We start from the raw sequence: 9466 nt of genomic DNA, 5'->3' as shown, positions 1-9466 counted from the left end.
TTTCTAATGTATTGATATATTTTTTAATTATATTATTGATGTAGAATATTTATTATTAATTTTTGTTAGATCGTAGTTGAACATTTTTAATAAATTTTTTATTTTTGACTATAGTTTTTTTATTTACAAAATTAAAATTCAATATTTTATTTAAAAAGAATGAATTTAGTTCCACTTAAACTATGTCAAATTAATTTAACGATGCATAAATAAATTTAATTGAAATGCTACATAATAATACAACCATGAATTGGAAATTTAACCGGTTTTTTTAATCAGCAAAAAGCAATAATGTATTATATCTTTATCATTGCGTTTGCGTCAAACTCACAAGCCATTCTTGTCTTGTGATAAAATTCAACTTACTAAAAGAGGACTTAAATATGTTTAGTCTCAAAATTTGAGATAAACAATTAGTTAATTTTTAATTCTTACAAAAGCAGAATAAATATATCTCAATCTCTCTTTCTAAAATATTGTCGGTGAATCTTTTATATAAAACTCACTTATTAATGAATGTGCTACTAAAATATACACTAATCAATATCATTGTTAATGAAAATATCAAATTAAACTTGATTAATATTGAATAGTTGTATTAATATTTTTTTCCTTGTCAACTATGTTATAGGTGGTCCCAAATACTAAAACAAGTTATTTTTTTTATTTATTTATCAAAGTAAAATATATTAATTTTAAATTCGGATAACCAAAATAAAAAATATATTAGATAAAATATATTTACCATTAATAGAATATGGACAGTCCAAAACATAAATTATTGAATAATGAGTTAATATCGTTTTTGTGTTACATCTATGTTAAAATGAAAATGACTATGACTATGACTTGGGGTCAGATGGTATCTAGAAATAGCCAAAACCTTACAACTTATATATATTATTTTCTTTAAGACCATTCCTAATTCCAAATGTGAGACTAACAACTTGCACTAATTTTCCAATGTTAAACGGGTAAGTTTTTTCAAGTACAAAACACAAACAAATCAATGTGATTCCAACAAAGTTAAAGGGTCCCATGATGTTGCTTCACAAAATGTAACCAATGCTCACAATAACCATCCTCTCCAAATACTCTCTAGCTAAACCCTCAACTTTAGGGATCTACATCAACGAGTCACACAATTGAACACAAAACGAATGCAACATTACCTTCACCCAAAATTAATTTGAAGGTTGTAAGTAATTTTAAATGCTTAGTAATTTAATTGCTTCAATTAAATGCTTTGTCTTTAATATTTTATCTGGATAGAACAATTCAATTTTATTATATTTCATTTTTTGGATGGAAAAACAATTAAATTTTCGTTATATGTAAGCTTTTATTTATGAATATTTATTTAAAATGAAACTTTAATATTAAATTTTACCCGAAAAAAAGTTAGTCAAAGTTTAGTTGTAAAAGTTTAAAAATAGCTTGAAAAGTAGGAGAAAAAAAGTGTACCAAATCAATGATTAATTCTAATTTTTCTCATAAAAGATTAATGACTAAAACATTAAATAGTAATTAATTGAAACGGTCAAAATATCATTCAACAAGGAAAATAAAAACTAATAAATTTTATTATTAATTGAAGGCTAAAATTGTAATTTTCTGCTTAAAATATTTGGAAAAAAATTGAAGATGGCACATCCTTTTATAATAACTCATGGTTATTTGAAAATTTTTGTATATATATTGTAATTGTTATTTGAAAAATATTTGAAGATAGCACATCCTTTTGCAAGTGTTGAATAACCTTGGGTCTTGCTTTTACATTTGGGCCTAGAGTACACTTGAATTTTGCTTTGATGCCATACGTGAGGCTGGGTCCATTCCATCTGTACACGACCAATGACCATGATTGCCTTTGAATTTTCACGAAGCATGTGTTTGCATCCGCGTCTTAACGTGGTTTTTCACGTTCATCTTGAAGCGATGAATAGTTGCTTCTACGTAAATCTGTATGTTAATGTGGAGAGACGATACAATTGCGTTTCAAAATGAAAAGCAAACACACGCGAACTTGTTCTATTTGATGGCCCAATTTCACGTTGAGAATTATTTCTGGAATTATATTCCGAAAGTATGAAATAATAGTTCCAAAATTTTAATTTCTTTGTCTTCTGAAATTAAACTTTCAAAATTTCACGCATATAAAAATTAAAAATTTAAGAATATTTTTTATACATATTTGAAATTTAACTTCCTGTAATAATCATGTAGGATACCGAGATTGAACTCGGTATCTAAGCGCCACACGACATCGGTCAACACAGAGGCCCACCATCCATTGGGTCACGACCAACCACGGGTCCAAATCAACCTCATCTAAAAAGAAAATCCTAATTCACATTGAGGTACGTGCACTATACATACGAGACATTCATACTACCAAAGACTAACTTTAGTATTAGAGTCTCTTTTGTAGGTACCATCCCCATCTCAGCAATAGACGTGCGCCACCAAAGGAGACTCACCAATCTTGCCAAACAAATCGTCCCTCACGATCGATCTCAGATAAGAACACTTTCCAAAGTTTATTTGTATATATTTCGGAATTAAGTTTTTGGAATTTTGATTATTACATATTTTAATATTAAGCATATTAAGGTTGATTTGCTATACTTTGTGGTATTAAACCTCTGAATGTATACAAAATATAGTGTAGGAATTTTATTTGTGAAATTTGTAAGACTTTCAAAAGTTTGATTTTGAAATATGCAAATTGACATGTACACATGACATATCATCAACTCGACCTTTAAATTCGGAAGAACATAGGTCATGTGGTTACTACTTTTTAGCAAAAGTTAAAACCAACATTTTACACACAAGCCGAACTTGAACATAGGTCATGTGGTTAATTGAAAGGACAATTGTCACTATCCTAATGCATTCATTTATTATATAAGTATCAGTTATATATATCATCCTAAATATAAATTTTATATATTTTATATGTATATCGTAAAAATAAAAATCTTCGATCACTTTGAGTATTTGAAAACTTTGGTATGAATTTATCAGAAATTTATACGTATAAAATATATATAATAAATATATATTTTTTTAAATAATAAAGATTGGTTATACAGTTTCACTATTAGAAATTTATGAACTTTTAAAGATTTTTTTAACTGATTTTGCATAAAAAGTCATAAAAAAATAAGTTTTTTTTGCCGATTTTTCTACGAATTGTTATTCTCAAGTAAATTATTCATGGATGGTAAGTTCGGCGGATTTAAAAGTCGTGAAAAAAATTCCTACAAGTTTTATTGTGAAAAAAATCAACGAAAACTTTCCTGTGAAAAAAAAATCATAGGAAAATTCGTAAGTAATTTTCTTGTCGATTTAAATTTTATTGCATACTTAAAATTTGCATAATATTCCACAATAAATATTTTTGCAAATTTTAAAAATTTGCGGGTAATATTCCTGTGAATATATTTCTTCAAGAAAATTTTCAGGTAGATTTCTTACAAATTAAAAAACATTTAATTCTTTTTAAAAATTTTAAAATATTCATATTACTTATTTATTTTGTAATATAAAAAAGTTATTTCATTTTACCAAATAATTTAATTTACAAAGTTTGCATTTACACAAGTGAGACACACCGAAAATATATAAATAAAATTAAACTTTTAAAAATTTCATTGGTATTTATTTTTTTCTCACATTATGTTTCTCTAAAAATACAAGTAAAAAAGTTAATAACACTACTAGAAATATGCCATTTACCTATAGATTTTCATGCGAAAAAATATTTGTAGGAAATTGTTACAAAAATTCTTGCAAATATAAATCTCCAATAAATTATTGCAAATATTTTTGTAATTTTAAATTTGCAGAAAATTCTTACAAGTTTTACTACAAAATATTAATTATATGAATTTTTTGTTGCAAATAAAAATTTCTAAAAAAATTTGCAGGAATTTTTTTATTTTCTCCTACAAATTTTGTTTTAAATATAAATTCACAAGTAATTTATTTATTTTTTGTGAGTAGTATTTCCTGCAAATTTTCTTATTTATGATTATTTTTATTAATTTAAAAAACTGAAAATATTTTTGAATACACATTTCCTTCTTCCTTTCACTGTACTACTTGAGATAGTGACACCTCATTACCTCCGTAAATGTAAACGCACTATCTTTTGATTTCCTCATCACCGTAACACCGCATAACTAAGTCACCTCCGTAAACCTCCGCACACCGCACACCGCACACTTTTTCTCAAGTAAGTCACCGTAACACTTCTCTCAACTTTTCCTCATCACCTCCACCGTGCCACATCCACAACATTTCTCTCCTTTTCTCGTTCCGCATATGTTAGGGTTTTCGTTTTCTCTCATTTTCCTAATTTTTCTCACCGCACAACACTTCATTTTTTGTGTGCTTTTGCATGTAGATTTGAAGTACCAACTCAATGAGATAGAAGACAATGCTTGTAATTTGAAGTACCAACTCATATTCTTTCCCTCCGTAAACTGCAGGTGGTGCGTGGTTTGATATTAGGAATAACATTTGCTGCCAAGTCCCGAGGAATTAAGATAAGCATTAAGGTAAGCATTGTTGCTGAACCGGATTGCTGAAACCTTATATATGTTGTGATGTTATTATTTTCCCTAGTGGCAATTGGTTGAATTTTGATGCCTTTGAACTTTATTGTTTAATTTTTTGTTTACGGTTGTTGTGTTTGTTGTAGCAGATTAGATAACAAAAAGAAAGATTCCAATAGCTGATACAAGCTATAGGACAGAGGTATATAAGCTGATTTTACGGAGCTATATAAGTTGCTCAACTCTGTAATTTTATTATGAATTTTCAATTAAGCCACTGATTTTAATTTGTTAAAGTTAGAGGAAGTAGGATAATTGATTAATAATTATTATATGTAATTCTTATATTTGGTATTTGGCTGCTACTTTTGCTTCTGAATAGGCTAGTGAAAAAGTTGAGTGCTTTGGAAAAATTAGTCCCTACCAAGCTTACAAGCAGGTAATTTTATTTTGGAATCCTTTATGATATTTTAGCATAATTAAGTTATTATTTGGCATAGTTAAGTTATTATTTAGCAGCAATGATATTAAAGATTAACTATGCATACAATTAGATTTTGGGTTAAAAATAAGTTTTAAAACCAGTTTTTAAAATGTAGAATTTGGCACGCTGCTTCTTGACCAATTGACTGCACTTTTGGCCAAAAGAATTGCAAGGATCGTAAGCTTCTTGTTGTTGTTGATTCTTTTTGGTTGTGTTGCTTTCCTTCACTACCATGAATGATATGTTTTTCAGAAAATGTTATCTAAAAAAATTTGAAAAGTTCATGAACCGTTTTCCTTTGAACATTTGTGTTGATTGCTTTGATGGGATAGTATTTACACCAATGTGTAAACATAGTTGATCCATAGGGCAGCCATTTCATTTTCTATTGTTAAACAATACTGAATTTGTATTTGAGACTTTCTTCTAGGTTTTACCTTGTTATTAATGTCGTACCATGTTTTGGAGTTATTTTCTAACTGATTGATCAAGTTTTCTGATTCTGTGAGATGCGATATTATACATAAAGAACTATGAAACATAAAATAATTAGAGATATTTGCATAATTTAATATGAACATAGTTTGTTATGAGATCCATGACAATTTTTTTTACAAAGTTTCTTCTGTTTGTGGATCTAAATCTACATTTATTTATGCTTCTTCCATCAGCTAGAAAATGTCCTTCAATTGAATGATGAACTGGAGCATGCTTATAGGTTCATGTATTGACCTGTTGAGGATCTCCTCATGCAGTGGTGTTATGCTTTTAAGGGTGTTTACTGTTTATAAACAATGTTAAGACAGAATCAGCAAATATATTTGAAAGAAACTAATTTGTCTTATGTGTGTAACATCTTTCCTTTTCTTAAGAGATGTCTCACTGTTATTGGATCAAGGATTCAAGACTCAGGAACACTGCTTCTTCCATCGACTATCAAATGACATAACCATTTGTAAGTGAGAAGTCTCCTTTGTGAAACGAAAAATCCAGTTGCACATTTCGTACTAACCTTGAAAACTTATAAAACAAGCATTTCTTTCATGTTAGTGTTGTTCTATAACATAAGGCCTTCTTGTTAAGAATTTAGAACTATAACTACATAATCTTAATGAAATTTTAGGCCTTATTGATTTATTTTGATTTCCAGGTGGCTGCAGTTGTAACTAACAAATCTGTCAAAATGGTGGAGACTCTTTACAATATGAATCGGGTAAATTAATACTACAGTAGCTTAGTCTGTAGCTACATTATATGAACCTTATCATTATGTACTGTCTTTAGTTTCAGAATTTTAGTGCTATTATTGTGTGGATTCATTTTTTTAATCTTGACTGATTTGTCTAAAATTTGGATTTTCTTTTGTGGAAACTGATTTATTGATGTTTTGTTTATACCTATGGATTCTCAGGTTTTTGTTCTTCCTTCTTTCATTCTCAATATCCCCTCTACCTATTGCTTTTAAAATCTTATTAGAATCTATGCTTAATAAGAAAGTGCAAGAAAATGATTGAGTGTAGAGAAAAACCATGGTGTATTCTTTGCAATTAGAATCTATGCTAAACTCTGAACTATATAGTTCTCATAATTGAACTTATAGTTTTAGTGCATGACGATAAACTATCAAAATCATAGAATTAGCTGTTTCACTAAACTTGTTATGGAAATGCTTCCTTCGTAATTCCTATTGATTTATCTGACAACATTGTTGACCATTCAATATAATACTTACACATCAGAGTTTAGCTCTATTGTCACTTGATTACATATTTTGATAGGCTAAAATTTATCACCCATGAAGTACCTTTCACAGAAATCAATAAAGCCTTTGAATACATGCTTAAAGGAGAGAGCCTGCGTTGCATAATCCGCATGAGTGCATAAAATTTATTTAAAACAACTACCGTGTTGAAATAAAATAAAATATACTTGATCATGTATGTAGCTATGGTCACTGTAACAAAACATGTGTAAGTGTTGCTTGAAATTTCATAGGGAAGTTACTGTATCTTGTAAATCTCATGCGTTTAAAACAAGCTACTCGCGTATTGTTGTATTTTTCTGCAAGTATACATTCTATGAAGTTGATAATTTTTATGTTGAAAAAGCCTATTAAAAATCTCATCCGATCCTATTCTTACCTATTATGATTTGATTACTGCTTTCTATGCAAATATTATTGCAGAATTGGAAATTGAACTTTCAGGTTTTTTGAAATTGAGATTTTCCAGCTGTCATAATAAAATATTTTTGGTCAAAGGTTCCGAAAAAGCTAGTTATAATTGTGGACTAATGATGCATACTTTTAGCTTATTTGCTTGCCAATCAGCAGCTATTTTTGTGAGTCAAATAACTAATTCCACGGGTCCAATAGCTAGTTATGACTTTTGCTTGTCAACAACCAAATTATTCAAGTGAAGGTAAAATAAGGTGTCCGTGTAAGCAATGTAAAAATGAGTCATTTTTAACCCCAGATGAAGTAAATGTTCACATTCTTAAAAAAGGATTTACACCTAGATATTGGTGTTGGACATCCCATGGAGAGAGAATCTCCCATACGAATATTGATGTTGATATGCATTCAGTTCCTTGTAGTAGTCAACAATGGGATCATGCATACGCTATATCATTTATTTTTTAGTACATGGACTTTTATGCAAGGCATGATTAATTGTAGGTACAAGTTATGGTTGATTATAGATAGAAATTGATTTTACTATCATGCATATGGTATATCATTTATTTTAAATAAATCTTCTCAACAGTTAAAACTCAAAATACCATGAACTGTGGGGCAGTGGTTGTGGTTGTGATCCTATACTTGCTCTTGATGTCTGGCTTGCTTTTTCAGGTGCCTGGTGGAAACTTTGAGACAAGTGGTGCTTCCATTCTCGTTCATTCTCTCCTTTACTTTGGTCTCATTTGTTTGTTCTTGATCTCCATTAAGGTCCACTTTTACATAGGCTAATCACTTCATTTGCCTATGTTTAATTTCTTGGACTCTTGTTCTTATTCAAAAGTAACAATTACGACTTTAGTTCAACCTTTGTATTCTCTTTCATTTTCATGCTTCGGTACTCCACATTATATACTATAAATTCATCTTTATGTTTAATTTGCATTTTTTCACCAAGTAATGTTTAATTTAGCTTTTAGAATTAATATTTATAGTGTTTTAACATTATCAAATTAGCCACTTTAATAGGTAAATCAAATCATAGAAACATTAACCTTCTACATTTATAATATAGCTGACTGCATAATTAGTATTTTTTTTAAAGACAATATGGACTTAGTTAATGTTTCTGCACAGTTATGCAGAACTTGTATCTTGAACTTTTTTCTTTTGGTTGTTGTTTAGAGTCATTAGATTAACCTTTGAACTTTAAACTTACAACTAGTGCAAAGAATGCCTGCCTATAAACTTGAGGTATGAAACTTCACAATTAAGCCTCAATCATACAGAACTGAAGCATTTATTCTACATAATTTCCTAACATAACTGGGATACAATTCCTCAGATTAAGATTGATCCATTTTGGCCCACAAACTTTGGCAACCAATTTTTTTCTTTAAGCCTTGTTCGAGACTATATTATTGACTTCTTAAATATTGAATATCTTCACTTGTCTGATAACTACATTGATTTGGTGAAAGGATAATTTAATACCATTATCAGTGATAGTTTAAATAGTCAAGAATTAATGTAAAATCTAGTTATCGAAACAAAAAAGCAAAGTAAGAAGCTAGCATAAAATTGAAAGCAATTGCAAAAAGATGACTTAAAACAGAACAAGAGATGCTTCCAAGCGAATAATTCAGACGGGGAATAATATTTTTATGGGGACTAATAGGCAGGAGCACGAAATTTCAGACGGTGGTTACAACTCGCAATTCCTGCGGAAAATATGATTACTTATATTGCAAAAATTTCCTGCGGAATAAATTTGCAGCAAAATTTGTAGGAAAGTTTCCTGCAAATTTTCAGTTCCGTAACAATTTCTTGCCATTTTGAAAACTGGCAGGTAAGTTTCCTACGACTTTTCTTGCGGTTTTGAAATTTGCAGCAAACTTTGCTGCAAAATTTAGGTATGTAGAAAAGTACCTACACATTTTCTTGCAATTTTTTTCTTAGGAAAAATTACCTGCGGATTTTTTTGCAGCAAAATCCGCAGGAAATATTTAAAATATAATTTTTCTTGCCAAAATTTCCTGCAAAAATTTATTATTTTCATGCAAAATTTATTCGCAAGAAATTTCTTACGAATTTTTAAATCCGTGGAAAATGAGTTATCCACGAAGGTTTTACCTGCAAATTTTAATTTGCAGAAAAGTTTGCAGGTAACTTGTTTCCTGCGAATTTTTGAGAAAAATTTGCAAGAAAATCCCCAAGTAATAAAGAAAATTCTAGTAGTGT

At 29.1% G+C, this 9466-nt stretch overlaps 1 long non-coding RNA gene across 2 annotated transcripts; it reads left to right on the top strand.

Annotated features, from left to right (window-relative positions):
* Positions 1-3101: 3101 nt before the first annotated feature.
* LOC109818214 (uncharacterized) lies at positions 3102-8763 on the top strand. Of its 2 annotated transcripts, none has more exons than XR_014434399.1 (7): positions 3102-4243; positions 4500-4568; positions 4715-4767; positions 4948-5004; positions 5922-6004; positions 6200-6262; positions 7901-8763. It is a non-coding gene; the product is annotated as an uncharacterized LOC109818214 (long non-coding RNA). The 2 variants fall into 2 exon arrangements; XR_014434400.1 differs by having other exon boundaries at positions 4415-4568.
* The last annotated feature ends 703 nt before the right edge of the window (positions 8764-9466 follow it).

The sequence above is a fragment of the Cajanus cajan genome, chromosome 6 (genome assembly GCF_000230855.2).
Source record: "Cajanus cajan strain Asha chromosome 6, NIPB_CcT2T_4, whole genome shotgun sequence".
Classification (NCBI taxonomy): Eukaryota; Viridiplantae; Streptophyta; class Magnoliopsida; order Fabales; family Fabaceae; genus Cajanus; species Cajanus cajan.
Note: the sequence above shows the minus strand (reverse complement) of the source record. Positions and strands in the feature narration are given on the sequence as shown.